General features: G+C 40.1%; 1 pseudogene across 1 annotated transcript in view; it reads right to left on the bottom strand.

Moving 5' to 3' along the window:
- The window catches only part of LOC103069540 (pleckstrin homology-like domain family B member 2 pseudogene), a 36,234-nt pseudogene extending 30,464 nt beyond the window's left edge, over positions 1-5,770 (bottom strand). The window contains exon 1 of the transcript XR_456993.1: positions 5,662-5,770. The product of XR_456993.1 is annotated as a pleckstrin homology-like domain family B member 2 pseudogene (transcript). The remainder of the gene's footprint in view (positions 1-5,661) is intronic.
- Between the last annotated feature and the right edge of the window lie 10,567 nt (positions 5,771-16,337).

The raw sequence follows: 16,337 nt of genomic DNA, 5'->3' as shown, positions 1-16,337 counted from the left end.
CTCTGTGTTCTCATATATATATATATATATATATATATATATATATATATATATATATTCAAATATATTAAGTATAAATATCACATTAGCTCATCAAATTAATACCAGAAAATTAATCAAAATTTATCCCCATGTGCTTCCTTATGTTCAAACTATTAAAAGACTGGCTCTCTAATTATGAGAGTAATTTAAATACATTTGGAGCATCTGATTAATTTCTGCATCAAAATGTTTCTTTCTGACCTGTCTCCAGTTTTTTCTGTGAGTTTGTATTGGAATCAGGCAGGAAAAGGATGCTGTGTGTGTGTGTGTGTGTGTGTGTGTGTGTGTGTGTGTGTGTGTGTGTGTGTCCCCTTTAGATTAACCTATCCCAGCTGTGTTTATCTGGTTTACTTTTCTAATCATCTGAGGACGCTGAGTTGGTCTACTTTTCCTGCATGGCAGATTTAAAACAAGGAGTTTTCTTTGTAGCTTATCTGCTCATCACAGAAAAATACAGTGCTCTATCAGTAGTAATCCTTGATATTGCTGGGAACTCAGTTTCTCTTCTCTGTTGATCCTGTTTAATTTTTCTTTCATCTGACTTTCACCATCCCTCCAGTAATCTCATACCTTGAATTCAAGTTGCCCTATAATATAACATAATATAATATAACATAATATAATATACTATAATTTATGTATTTATTTTGTAGCCATGTTTTACAGGGATAAGTGTTTGACATGCCAGATATATACAGACTTCAATGCACTAGAGACTTCTGACAACTCAAAGCAGGGGCCAAGATTCAGATCATGAGGCATGTTAAACACAGAGGCAGATTTACTAAGCATCTACTCTGTTCCACACAGTATGCCTCGATTGGTGGGAAGTGGAGATAAAACAAGACATTTACTGTGTGTCTATACATGAGGAATTTACTGCCTAGTATATAACTAATGTGATCATGTAATACAAAATCTAAAGAAAATGATACAAAGGAGTTCAGAGAAGGAGTATCTCTGCCCAATGAGTCTATCAGGGAAGACAACGTGTGTGGCCTTCATATTGAAAGAACAGCCTCCCAGCAGAGGAGACAACATGCACAAAGCAGCTGGGCGGTAAAGGCAGGTTAGGGAAGTGGTGAGTAATACAGCCTGCCTGAACCTACAGTACATGGAGGGAGGCTTGGGAGATAAGATCGAGGGAGCTGGGGGGGCACTTGGGGGGAGGGAAGGGATGGGGCCTTGAATTTTAGATTTTACGTCTAATACCATTTTAATTATGTCATTTCCTTGCTCTAAACTTGCACTGGCTCCTCCTTGCCTGACAAATACAGGAAGAGCCAGTGGCTATGTGGGAAGTGGAAACTGATTATATAGAAGTAGGATGAAAGGGAAAGGTGAGCTCCAGCCACAGAATTTAAACACTCCAATAAAGTGGTCCAGATTCTGTTTCCTAATATGTTAAACAAAGCTCTCAGTCCAAGAAAAAGCTGCTCAATTGAATTTTCACTAAGGGCCCAGTTAAAATACTGAATTTCTGCCCACTCCTGACTGCCATCCATTTTTTAATCTTTGGATGACTCCATAGTTACAGATCCTGAGTTCTCACAGAAATAAGTACGAAACAGGTAACTTTTGACTATTATGGTCAAGTGTTGAACTGGAAATTCAGTGACAGTATTCCAGTGAACCAATTGTGTCACCTGGGACTTAGGGCTACTTGCTTGACCTTTTTATTTATTTATTTTTTAATATCTTTATTGGAGTATAATTGCTTTACAATGTTGTGTTAATTTCTGCTGTACAACACAGTGAATCAGCTATACGTATACATATATCCCTATATCCCCTTCCTCTTGAGCCTCCTTCCCACCCTCCTTATCCCACCCCTCTAGGTCATCACAAAGCCTCAAGCTGATCTCCCTGTGCTATGCGGCTGCTTCCCACTAACCATCCATTTTACATTTGGTAGTGTATATATGTCAATGCTACTCTCTCACTTCGTCCCAGCTTCCTCTTCCACCCCTGTGTCCTCAAGTCTGTTCTCTACATCTGCGTCTTTATTCCTGCCCTGACACTAGGTTCATCAGTACTGTTTTTTAGATTCCGTATATGTGCGTTAGCATTGGTATTTGATTTTCTTTTTCTGACTTACTTCACTCTATGTGACAGTCTCTAGGTCCATCCACTTCATTACAAATAACTCAACTTCGTTTCTTTTTATGGCTAATATTCCATTGTATATATGTGCCACATCTTCATCCATTCATCTGTGCTCGACCTTCTTAAATATTTCACATTCTGGAGGTAATTTCTCTCAGGGGAGTTGTTAAGAGAGCTAGTAAAACATTATTACATACCACCCATCTCTGACTAGATATTTAGCATCAGTGCTCAAAGAGTTCTAAGTGGTTGTTTGAAGCATTTATTTCTGAGATACAGATAGTGATGCTTATGACTGGTACAGTTCCTTTAGACTCATTTGAATGTCTGGCTATTCACAAGAACTAGGCATTTCTATGAGTTACAAATATGCCTAGGGCTGGGCTTCCCTGTTGGCGCAGTGGTTGAGAGTCCGCCTGCCGATGCAGGGGATGCGGGTTCGTGCCCCGGTCTGGGAAGATCCCACGTGCCGCGGAGCGGCTGGGCCCGTGGGCCATGGCCGCTGGGCCTGTGCGTCCGGAGCCTGTGCTCCGCAACGGGAGAGGCCACAACAGTGAGACGCCCGCGTACCGCAAAAAAAAAAAAAAAAAAATCCTTCTCTTATTGTTCATCTCAAGAGGTTGATCTCCAGGGTATGTGTTATGTTTATAAGGTTGACATAAGAATCTCCAGAAATTTAACATGGGTAGATAGATACACTATACCTTTAATGCTAATGTTAAAAGTTAGCTTTATAGAAGGTATATGAACCCAAGAACTCACAAGAGGGAAGTTACAGGTATTGAAATGAATTTGCTAGTCAAGAAGGTAAATACGGATATGGTTAAAGAGTGCATTTCCTTCCCTCTCTCCCACCCCTGCTTGCAGAACTTTCTGTGGCTCTCCCGCTGATTCCACTCCAAAAAGCCCTGAAAAGGTCTGAGGACCCCAACAGCTGGAGTGCTGGTGGAGGGAAATCACCTACATGCTCTTCATTCCTCTGGTCTGTTGAGCATTGATAGGCAACGTTATCAAGACAAGCCCTGATGTGGTTTATTGGTTTGCTGTCTCACAAGGTAGTTTTGTCCTTCATCCTATCTGGCTCCTGAGTTAATCGAAGTGATGATCCAGATGGGGAATTCCTTACACAGGCAATTTTGAAGGATCCATATGGGTGGAGGGCAACATTACCTCTAATGGATAATTCACTGGTAGTTAGTCTCCAAAAGAAAGTTTTATCTCTCATGGGCTATTAGCATCCATGTTAAATTCCCTATGACTTTGTAAATAGTTGAATGCTTTGATCCTATTGGAAATATCAATCCCTTGTTTTCCATTCGAACTGCTCCCATCTTCAGTACAAGAAAGGATAGGATGAGGTAAAGGGTAGTTGCTGAGGGATTACTCAGTATTTGAAGCTTGCACTTATGGCAGGGATGTGATGGCCAGGGATGACAGGAGTAAGCAGACATTGGAATGATAAGCTTCTGAATCAAGGCTCTGTTCTCAGTAACACAAAATTTGTAATTATTTTATTTGTCTTTTTTTTCTCCCCTCATTCCCTCACCTCCCCCACCCCTATAATTCTAAGCTTTGGGAGGTCAAGGAACGTCTACGTTGTTTACCATTATATGCCTAGTGCCTCCCCCAGTACTTCGTACGTGGCAGATACTATAAATTATTTGTTGAATAATTACATAAATTGGTCTTGGATACTGAAAATCTAATTTCATCACTTCAACACTTAAGAATTCTTCAGTGACTCCTTCAAGACATGAGATAAAATAAATCCAGAATCCTTGTTTTAGCATTAAACAAATAAACAAAAAAGCAAGTCATCTGGTTACTCCAGGTTATTTTCCTAACTAGTAGTTCACTGTTTCCTCTGCCCTCTCCCTGCAAGGAGGGGACATTTCAATCGTCATAAACGACTTGCAGTTATACACAAGTGTCATATTCGTTCACCTCTTTCCTCATAACCAGAAATAGTAAGTGCAGGAATCACACATTCCAGAAAGCTTTTCCTACCTCACCCAGGTCTTGGTTAGGAGCTAAAATACTTCGTGTTATTGGGTTGCAAATTTTCTGTTTTATCATCTTTCTCTGCTCTTCAGGTTAGAGGGCTGTGATGGTTAATTTTATAGCAACTCGGCTAGGCTACGGTGCCCAGTTTTTTGTAGAACACCAGTCTAGATGTTGCTGTGAAGGTGTTTTTAGATATGATTAGCATTTAAATCAGTGGAATTTGAGTAAAGCAAATTACCCTTCATAACATGACTGGGCCTCATCTAACAGTTGAGACCTTAAGAGCAAAGATAGAGGTTTCCCAAAGAAGAAGGAATTCTCAAGATTTTAATATAGGAACACTACATCGCTTTCCAGCGTGTCCCCCGGAACCTGCGTTCAAGACTACAGCATCAGATCTTGCCTGAATTTCCAGCCTTTGGGCCTGCCCTGCAGATTTCAGCCCTGCCAGCCCCCACTATGTAAGACAAGTCTTTAAACCACCCTCTCTCTCTCTCTCTCTCTTTCTCTCTGTCTCTCTATCTCTACCTCTATCTCTAGCACTCTCCCTCTCTGTCTCTCTATTATATAAAATATATAATATTATATATATATATATATATATATATATATATATTTCTCTATATACATATATATCTTTTGTTGGTTCTGTTTCTCTGGAAAAACTTCACTAACCCAGGAGCTTTCTATTTTAACTCCTATGTCTAAAATGTAGCACAATAAGTAAATGAAAAATTAAATCTAGCTTGGAATCACCCTCCCTTACTAGAAGAGGACTTTGCAGTGCAGAGATGATCAGCTAATCCTGGTGAGGTCAACTAAACCAGGTCCCGAGCACATCCCTGAGCACTGCTCCCTGTCCCCTGGTAACTTGATCATCTGATGCATATTAAAAAATAATGAGGAAAATACACACTTTATGAATCTATTTATTTTGTTGATGCTGGGGAACACATTACAAAGATTACAACTAGTACTATGAGCCCTGTGAATTGGAGAGCTACTGAGTTGGAGCCTCATCCCTGACCCTGCAAGGAGACAGTAGGATCAGCTGCTCTTCTAGAGCACCTAAAACTTCATGCCTTTCCCTCTGCATCCCATCCAACACCTCTTTTTGTGTGCATCTTGATTTTTGAATGACTGATGAGTCACTGGAAAAGACCTCTCCACATCAGCTGCTTTGGCCTGCCTGTCACTCAGCATCTGTCACTCAGCATCAGAGACAAAATGTAGCCCCCGGTCTGGGTCAGTCTGGAGCTTGTTTCTTAGTACCTGCACTATGCTGTCTCCCACAGGTTTTGCTTTTCTATTTAGCTTCAACTTTCTAGGTTCAGCACAAATGCCAGCACGTGCTCAGTGGGGTAAGTAAGCACATGATCAAAGCTCCAGGCTAGAATTGACAGCCTCAGCCTATCTTCCTGGTGTTTGCTGGACTCCCGGGTTTATACTGGGAAATGCCAGGTCATTCCCATTATGCATCACAGAGAGTAGGTACTCATGAATATTTACTGAAAACCTCTGAGGATGAAGTGCACACAAAGGGAGATCTCACGACATGTTGCCCGTCACCAACTCTATCCTCCTTGGGCTCTTCTCTCTGGGCATTATCCTCCTCCATCAGGATCTTCTGCTGAATCTCAAAGGAGAAACTGGGATCGATGCCAGCCTGTGCTCAGCAAGAAAAGAGAGATACCATGAGTGGGAAGCTGGAAGCTGAGGTGACCTCTGAAAGCTGAGGGTCAGCAGAGCTAACATCTGGGAAACACAAACTGCTGTCAAAATTGAAAAACAGATATCCTGGGTCATCCTGTATTCCCACTGCTGACTATCCTTTGGGATGACAAAACTTTCACACTATCAACACTAGCCACCACCAACCACCACCAACAAAAGCACACTTTTGGATAAAATAATTAGAGATTTTTTTTTTAATGGATGCTGGCAAACAATCAACGGGCAATATTTAGGCAAAGAGAAGAATCAGTTTTTCAGCATAGTTTCTGCTTGGGGTTTATTGTTGCTTATTTTCTATTTTTCATCCCATGCTTATTATTTACCAGCATGTTAGGTACTTTGTCTTTATTATATCATTTAAGTTCTACAAAATCTCATATTATAGAAAATGAAGCCAATGTCCTTGTTCTTAAGAGCTCCCCACGGAGCTCCTGACTTTAAGTCAGACCTCCCACAGCTCTCATATGTCCAGTTTTCTCTGCAGACTCAGGGCTGCCTCAGCAGATGGTGTGGTCCCACCATCATGTTAGGGTTCCCATTTGTTTGGTACTTACTATGCCAAATATTTCTCATTTGATTTTCACGATGACTCTAAGATATGGCGTGAGGAGGGGAATTCAACTTTGGACATGTTGAGTTGGAGGATATCTGTAGATCATCCAAGTGAAGTGCAGGGTAGAGATCATGGCCATGGCTGGAGATGTATATTTGGAGGATGCAGATATATTTTTTTAATATTTTATTAAAATATTAAATTTCCTGGGAGAAGATGGAGGGGACGAGGTCATCTTACAGTTGGAAGGTTGGCCTTGACTAGGATATATATTCCTCATTTCAAGAGGATGAATAAAGGAAAGGAGAGGGGGATAGATACCTACGTAGGTCAAGAGCTGTGTGATGGAAAGAGTTAAGAGTACAGGATATTTACATACTGAGGGCTTCATTCTTGTCAATGAAGTACAAGGCCAACTATTCCATTGAAAGTCTACCAACTGGAATATTTTTGTAGGGGCTAAATGCTGAAATATAGACTTCCATAAGTTACATTAAAAAGAAGCTTGAAAAACTTTTGTGCTACAAGTAATACCAAGAAAGAAAAAAACACAACCCACAGAATGGGAGAAAATATTTACAAATCATATATCTGATAAGGGACTTGTATCTAGAATATAAAAAAACCCTTAAAATTCAAAATGCTCATAGGATCTGAACAGATATCTCTCCAATGAAGATATACACATGACCAATAAGCACATGAAAAGAAGCTGAACATTATTCATTAGGGAAAAGCAATTCAATACCACAATTTGATACCACTTCACACCCACTACACTGGCTATAATGTAAAAGACAGATAATATCACATGTTGGAAAGGATAACATGCTTGTGGGGATGTAAAATGCCACTTGGGAAAACAGTCTCTCAGTTCTTCAAAAGATTAAACACAGAGCTGCAATAAGACCCAGCAATTCCACTCATAGGTATATACCCAAAAGAAATGAAAACATGTTCACACATAACTTGAATACAAATGTTCATATCATCACTATTCATAATAGCAAAAAAGTAGAAACAACTCAGATATCCTTCAACTGGTGAATGGATAAATAAAATGTGTAAAATAAAATGGTATATCTATACAATGGAATATTATTTGGCCACATAAAGGAGTGAAGTACTGACACATGGTCTGACATAGATGAACCTTGAAAACACTATGCTAAGTGAAAGAAGCCAGTCACAAAGGATCACATACTGTATGATTCCATTTATAGAAAATGTCCAGAACAGGCAAGTCTATAGAGACAGAAAATAGATTGATGGTTGCCTAGAGCTCATTGTGGGGAGTAGTGGAGGAGGGGTAGGGAGCGACTGCTAATGGGCAGGGGGTTTCTTCTGGGGGTTGATGAAAATGTTCTAATATACAATTGTGGACAACTTTATGAATGTATTTAAAAAATACAGAATTCTACAATTTAAATGAATGAATTGTATGGTTATGGGAATCATATCTCAGTAAGCTGTTTAAAATAAAAAAGAAACTTGAGGAAAGGACTATTGACAAAGGCAAGACTGAGGAACACTACTGAAGACCAGATAATAATAACAGCCATTATCTTTGAGGACTCACATGCCAGGCACTAAGCTAAGTGATTTCCCTGCATCATTTCCTTTAATTTCACCACGAACCCACATATATTAGGTCCTTTTCCCTCATTTTACAGACAATACAATTAAAGCTCAGAAAACATAAGGAACTTGTTCAAGGTCAGCAGCAAGAAAGAGACAAAATGTAGCCCCCGGTCTGGGTCAGTCTGGAGCTTGTTTCTTAGTACCTGCACTATGCTGTCTCCCACAGGTTTTGCTTTTCTATTTAGCTTCAACTTTCTAGGTTCAGCACAAATGCCAGTGTCTTTAGGCCAACCTCTTTCTCCCCAGCACGCCCACAATTCTCTGTCTACCAGTCTTAGAGTGGTAGACAGCCTTTTCATCTCTGAGCTAATAAAGAGATGTAGAATAAATGCATCAATAAATTAGCACTCTCCTTACCCTCTCCACACTCAGAAGTCCTAGAAGCATGACCATAGCCCCATACAGAGAGATTTCCCCAGGCTCAGAACACTGACTAAGAGATTAAGTAGCCAGGAGCTCAACTCAGAGATAATGCATCTTTCCCTTCTCCTCTGCTTGGAGAGGGTAAGAAGAAAAGAACAAAGCTAATCTCAACTCTTAGATAGAGAGACGACACCCACCCCTACCTCCAAGCTGGTTCTCTCAGGTTTTGAGATCTTGATGCTACCTGCCAACTTTCCTCACCTATTAACTACAAATAGACCTAAATTAGCCCCTGGCATGTAGTAGGGATTCAAGAAATTTTATCTTCCTTTTCCATTCATTTCACAGTCCCCCACCCTGTCCCCCTCATGGCACTTACTGTTTACGTGGAACCTCTAGTCTGGAATGGGGTGACTATAAAATACAAAGCTGGCTCACTAAGCCGGTCTGCCTAATCTCCTCTGGGCTCAATGATCATAGCAGAATCCTGGGGACCGTTTAAGCTGAGGCACTAAGTGGCTCCTGAGGAAACTATGATATCTGTTTACATATATCCTAACACTACATTTATTTTCATAATATGAGAAGCAGCAGAAGAAAAATAATTCTTTATAGTAAAATATCCCAATGTCTATGTGGGCTTACATTGTGCCAGACATTGTACTGGTATTTCTTTTTTAATTGAGGTAACATTGGTTTATAACATTATATCAGTTTCATGTACAGCACTATAGTCTGACTTCTGTATACACTACAGTGTGCTCACCACTAAAAGTCTAGTTTCCATCATCACCATACAGTTGACCCTCTTCATCCGTTGTGCCCTTCTCCTCTGGTGACCACTACTCTGTTCTCTGTATCTATGTATGTTTGTACTGGAGTCTTTATAGACATCATTTTGTCCTCACACAACCCATGGTTCTCTTATTGGACAGATGAGGAAATAGAAGGTAGAAGGGCAGGAATAATATCTCCAAGGTCACTCAGTCAGTAAGGGGAGGGGGCCAGAAACCTCCCAAAGGTCTGTGTGACTCTAATGCCAGGTCTCTCCAACTCTCCCTGACACCTCCTCCCACATCATTTCTGTCACCACCAAGCCCCGTTTCATGGAGGTTGTTCTGCTAAAAACAGTACAGAGGAACGCGATTCTAACAGGAAAATATGTTTACAAGCAATCATCCTATATCAATGGAAAAATACTAGATTAAACATTTAAAAACAGGACACAATACCACATTAAGATAATGTACCATGAGCAAGTGTGATTCATTTCTGGAATGCAAGGATGATTCAGTATTAGGAAATCTATTAATATGAGCATGACATTAGTAGATGTAAGAGTAATAATCACATGACTATTCCCTAGATGAAGAAAAAAGCTCTTGAAAGATGCTTCCTGATTAAAAAAAAAATTGCTCAATAGGAAATGATGCATATTTCTTAAAGCCAAAATTGTGTTTAATGGGGTAATATTAGGGGAATTTCTAATAAGATTAGGAAAAAGTCAGGAATGTCTACTATCTCTGTTACTATTGAACACTGTCCTGGAGTTATTAACCAGCAGAATTTAAAAAGAGAAAACAATAAGGGGTACAGGAATTTACTTAAAAGAAGTAAAACTGTTTTCAGGTGATTTGCTAGTTTACCTAGAGAACCTGAGAAAATCAATGATAAACTAACACAAATGATAAAATGAATGTAGTCTTTCTAAATGCTAAAGATAATGTTAATTTTTTTTTTTTTTTTTTTGGTACGCGGGCCTCTCCCCGCTGTGGCCTCTCCCGCCGCGGAGCACAGGCTCCGGACGCGCAGGCTCAGCAGCCATGACTCATGGGCCCAGCTGCTTCGCAGCATGTGGGATCCTCCCGGACTGTGGCACGAACCCGCGTCCCCTGCATCGGCAGGCGGACCCCCAACCACTGCGCCACCAGGGAAGCCCAAGAGAACGTTAATTTTAAAATAATTCCAAACAATTTCAGAAATAATTTCAGAATAACTTCAGAAAAGCTGCAAGAATAACCCAAAAACATTCTTTCTGAAACCATTTGGGGGTACGTTTGGAATGTGGTACCCATCGCTCCTGAATAGTTTAGGGCATTCTCCAGATAACCACAACATAAGGATTAAAATAAGGAAATTATCACTGACGAACACTGAATTCACAAACTCCATTCAAGTTTAATCAACTGTGCTAATAATATTCTTTATAGGCTCTAACATAGGACCATGTGTTGCATTTAATTGTCATGTCTCTTTATCTTTTTCCAGTCTGGAAGAGTGCAGCATGGGTGGCCTCTCATAGGCTAATTTATCCTTACTCCCATCCCCTCTGCACCAAGGGTGCTGGAAAAGGCAGAGAGTGACCGCAACCAAATGCTATCTTGTCAGACATATAGAATGATTAACTGCCTGAGTGGGTAAAGAGATGCCTGGAAGTGATGTTATGCTTTTATCTTCTTTTATTTTTTACCATAAAAAGTTTTAAAGCAGACTGTAAAAGTAGAAGTATATATAACCATTCACTCTTTGCTAAATTCTTCTGAGTTAGGATGTTCACAAGAAAAAACTGTCTTGTTTCCAAATGGTCTCAGACACTCTCTCTTAAATTAGATTTAACAGTATATCTCTTAGATCAGCATATTCTCAGGTCTCTTTTGATCTTCAAATAAATCTCAGTTAGGGAGCTTTTTCCTAGATTAAATTTTAAACAGGCACACAGAGAGCACAAATATCCCCATTGTGTTAGATATGAGTCCTAAGTAGGTTTAAAAAGTCTAATCTGACTGCCTCAAAGTTCTGTTAGGAATTCTTAGAAATCTGTCAGATTACCACTAATTCCATGGGGCGGTAAATTGAATTTCTTTTGTTTTTGTTAGATTTACTTCTCTTTGTTTTTATTTTATTTTACATATTTTTAAATAAATTTATTTATTTAATTTATTTATTTTTGGCTGCATTGGGTCTTCATTGCTGCACGCGGGCTAGTTGTGGCAAGCGGGGGCTACTCTTCGTTGCAGTGCACGGGCTTCTCATTGCAGTGGCTTCTCTTATTGCGGAGCACGGGCTCTAGGCACATGGGCTTCAGTAGTTGTGGCTCTCGGGTTCTAGAGTGCAGGCTCAGTAGTTGTGGTGCACGGACTTAGCTGCTCCGCGGCATGTGGGATCTACCCGGATCAGGGCTCGAACCCGTGTCCCCTCCATCGGCAGGCGGATTCTTAACCACTGCGCCATCAGGGAAGTTCCTTGAATTTCTTTATAAGTAGAGCCTACAACTACTTTTGCCTAATTATATTTTATGATAATCAGATCATTAGCTTTCATCCACATTGACAGTCGACTGTCTGAAGGTGTTTGAAAGCATAACAGGTATGAAGGTAAAAGTCATGCTATGCTTGTTTGATGAATCTTTGTCCTAATTATGTTTCCTGGATAACTTGCTCAGATATATTATTGGATAGTCCTTATTCCTTCAGTTCAGATCGCTTTCTTTTTTTGTTTTTTTGTTTTTTTTTTTTGCGGTACGTGGGCCTCTCACTGTTGTGGCCTCTTCCGTTGAGGAGCACAGGCTCCGGACGCGCAGGCTCAGCGGCCATGGCTCACGGGCCCAGCCGCTCCGCGGCATGTGGGATCTTCCCAGACCGGGGCACGAACCCATGTCCCCTGCATCGGCAGGCAGACTCTCAACCACTGCGCCACCAGGGAAGCCCTAGATAGCTTTCTTGAGCTAGTGTAAATAATGACATTGAGAGTTCCCAAGAAGGTTTTTTTGTTTGGTTTGGTTTGTTTGTTTATAAACAGCAGATTCTAGATTTCCTTGAGTGCCTGGGGTCCATGCTTCATTAAGTCGACCCAATGGAAGTGTTTATGGATGTTGATATTCTATTTTCTAGTCATCTCCTTGGTGGCAGAATTACACCCCATCCCTTTTTTTGCTACCCCTCTTTGTGGGAGCCATTTTTCGCAGAATAGGTTGGAAAGAGAGAAGGGGGTTGTGGGAGGGGTCAGTTACTCTTCGGGGCTGCCTGGAGGCAAGGCGACACCTGGGAGTTTTTTTTTTAAATACAGATTCCTTAACCCTACACCAGAATTTCTAATCAGAATCTATGGAGGTGGATCCACTAATATGTATCTTTAAGAAGTTTCCCAAGAGATTTTTTTCCTTGACTAACATTGAGAAGTTGTGTTCTACACATTGGTTTAGCAGAATGATCCCTATAAAAACCTAAGAGTTGGGGAAATGATGCTCTATATCTCCTTCTTAGCCAGCCATAACTCGTATTGGCATATACATTTAAGTCTATTTAATTTTAACTCAGCATTTCTCCAATTTATTTGAGTATAGAACATACTTTTTTTTCTTGATGCAACATATATTACTATAGCACACCCAAAAGCACAGACTTTGTGAAATATTGGTCTAGAGAATATGACTCACCCTGTCACCCCCTCTTAAGTATTAATAGTCAGCAACTCTTTGATGCTTCGCAACTCAGTAATAAATGTAACCACAGCTATTACACAAGGTTTCATAAAGCCTTCATGCCCAGTGTTATCTCTGGCTCTTCCTCTGCTTAATCCTGAACTTTAGATGAAAAAAAAAAAACAAAAAACACTGAGAAGAGTTATGGTAATTAATATACATTGATTGCTATGTGCCAGGCTCTGTTCTAAGCTCTTTGCAGGCATTATACCATAATCCACAGTCCTGTGAGTAGTTTGTATTATTATAACAATGTTTCAATAAGATGCTGGGGAGGGGCTTCCCTGGTGGCATAGTGGTTAAGAATCCGCCTGCCGATGCAGGGGACATGGGTTCGATCCCTGGTCCGGGAAGATCCCACATGCCGTGGAGCAACTAAGCCCGTGCACCACAACTACTGAGCCTGCGCTCTAGAGCCCGCGAGCCACAACTACTGAACCCACGAGCTACAATTACTGAAGCACCTAGACCCTGTGCTCCACAACAAGAGAAGCCACCGCAATGAGAAGCCTGCGCACTGCAACGAAGAGTAGCCCCCGCTCGCCGCAACTAGAGAAAGCCTGCATGCAGCAACGAAGACCCAACACAGCCAAAAATAAAATTAATTAAAATTAATTTTAAAATAAGATCCTGAGGAACAGAGAGATTAAGTAGCCAAACCTAAGAAAATACACAGTTAGAAAGTGGTGAAGCAGGTATTACAGACATTTAATCCGACTCAGATTTAAAGCCTATCACATTAACCACTCATTATTTTGCTTGAGCTTTACTCATCCGTCTCCCTCTACATGCTCCTCCCTGAAAGTCTCATTCAGCCAAAGTTTGACCTTGGCCATGGCTTCCTAAGCCCTCTTCCTAACTCTTGCTCTCTCTTTTGAACCACAAACCCACCTTCTTAACTGCTTGTTAGATATCTCAGGGAGGAGCTACAGCTGGAACCTTAAACTCAACATATTTCTCTCATCTTTTGTCTCCAAACTTACCCCTTCTTTTGTGTCCCCTCTTTCCAGTCATTCGTGTATGTCTTCATGTGACACATGTGAGCCCCTACTATGTGTTTGTACTGTACTCTGTTGAGGATACACAGAAAAGTGAATAAGACTTGGGTTTTTACTCCTAGTGTCTACTGCTCCATAATGTCAGTGAATGCATGCTCTATCATGTCCTCTTCCTCCTCTGTTATGTCCTTCCAGATGAATCTCCAGCAGCTAGTTTAGTCTCCAAATTATTTGTAAATTATATTCACTTGAAAGGGAATTTGATTATCCTGGATTATTTTCCTTCAACAGGTCAGTGGCACATCCATAGGTGCTGGGGCAGATTGTATTCTAACGAGGGCAGCAGCATCCCACATGCTCTTCTTACAAGGTGATGTCAATAGTCCTTCATCATGAGTTGGGGTCTACATTTCCTCCCCTTGGATCTGTGTGGGCCTATAGCTGCAGTGGAAGTAATACTAAGTGATACTTTCCAAGGCTGAGTCCTAACAGGCAAAACAGCTTTGGCCTGGCTCTTTGGGGATGCTTGTGCTTGGAACTCAGGCCCCAAGCTGGAAAGACTACATAGAAGGTATTTCAGGTGACAGCCTCCACCGAGGACCTAGATGACAGCTAGCACCAACTTCTAGACTAGGGAGTAAGCAAACTTTCAGATGCTTCTCATTCCTGGCCTTCAATACACTCTAGCTGATGCTGAGTGTAGCAGAGACAAGATGTCCCCTCTGAGACTTACCTAAAATGCAGATTTGTGAACACCATAAATATTGTCATTGTTTTAAGCCACTGCATTTTGGGGTGGCTTGTTAGGTAGCAATAGATCACCAGAACAGGTGCCTACCTTCGTTTCAGTCAGCTATTGCCAGGGACCAGGTCCCCTGGCAGGAAGCTCACTGCCTGGAGGGAGTTGTTGCCAGAGAGGCAGGCATCATGATTAAATGTCAGTTATGTTCCATGTTTTTTAAATGTTTAATGCTCTCTAGCACATAACAAAGTGTTTTACATGGAGTATATGTCAAATAAACATTTACTGAATTGAATTCAAATATAGAGTGATAGTAAGAACATGCATTTTGCTGTCAGATATACTAAATTTCAAACCACAACTCTAGATGCTACAGCTCTGGGGTAGGGAGTAAATTGCCTTCCCAATCCATCAGTTTCCCTTCTTCTGAAACTGATATGACTATTAAAATACTTAAGGCATGTAAAGTGCCTACGAGTTTGTGGTTCATGGTAGATCTCTCTCCCAATCCGTCCCTCACTCTCAAATTTTTAAATAGGAGACATAAGGATAAAATGAGAAAAATTGAAACATGATTATGAAGGATACCGAATGCATGGTTAAGGTCTATTTTTTAGGCAATGGGGATTATAGAGATGTGATATACATAAGATAATTTTTGAGAAGATTAATATGGCTCTAATGTGTAGAATGAGAAACCAGATAGAGAAAAATCACTTAGGAAGCTAAAGTCAGTGTCTAAGCATGTTAGGGTCTAAATAGTATCTTAAAAATGTAGTCAGGGTGATATCAGGTCTGGATTAAATGGCAGGATGATATTACAAAGGAAGTTTCCATAGACTTTGAGTTGGAGTCTACAAAGGAGAAGCATAAAGGACAAGAGAATCCAAAACTGACAACAATATTGTGACAGCACCTATTAAAAATTATTCACATGGGATACCCTAAGATCCAGCAATGTCACGCCTAAAAATCTATCTTATAAAGAAGTGATAGCAAAAGTACTTAAAATTATATGTGCCAAGATATTTATTGCAGCCTTGTTTGTGATAGCACAATGTTAAAAAACCAAAATCACCATCAGTCAGGTAATGGTTAAGTAAACTATGGTATATCTATGCAATGGAATCATGTGAGTAAATCTAAATAAACTGACCTGAATACATTTCAAGTGAAAATAGAAAGTTATAAACCAATATGCATAATGTCATCTTTTGTTAAAAGCAGAAGAAATGCCTAAGTGTCAGAAAACAAAGACTGAATTAAAGGCTATTTGGGAAGAACTTATGTGATTTTTTCAGAGTTGCTGATCATCTACATTATTATGTTTTAGTAAGAAAATGCATGTCATAAATAATAAATACAAAAACTGCAAAAAAAAAAAAAGAAAGAAAAGAAACACTGAAATTCATGCTGTTTTCCTCTGGGGACTGGGAATGTAGGGGTGTGGGGTGGCATGGTCTTAAAAATATTTGAATAATTTGTATAATTTTAAATTTTGGTATTCTTCATTTTTTTTCTTTAAGAAAAACTTAAAAACATGTTAAGTTTGCAAATTCCATACCAATACAAGCAAACAGTATCGTTAACAGAAACAGTTGAAGATTTGGGGAAAGATGATGATTCCACATAGGTTAATGTGTAGTTGGTAGAAAGAGCTGAATTGTGATGGGA

The sequence above is a fragment of the Lipotes vexillifer genome, unplaced genomic scaffold (assembly GCF_000442215.2).
Source record: "Lipotes vexillifer unplaced genomic scaffold, Lipotes_vexillifer_v1.1 scaffold416, whole genome shotgun sequence".
NCBI classification, from domain to species: domain Eukaryota; kingdom Metazoa; phylum Chordata; class Mammalia; order Artiodactyla; family Lipotidae; genus Lipotes; species Lipotes vexillifer.
This window is presented reverse-complemented; position numbering and strand designations above follow the sequence as displayed.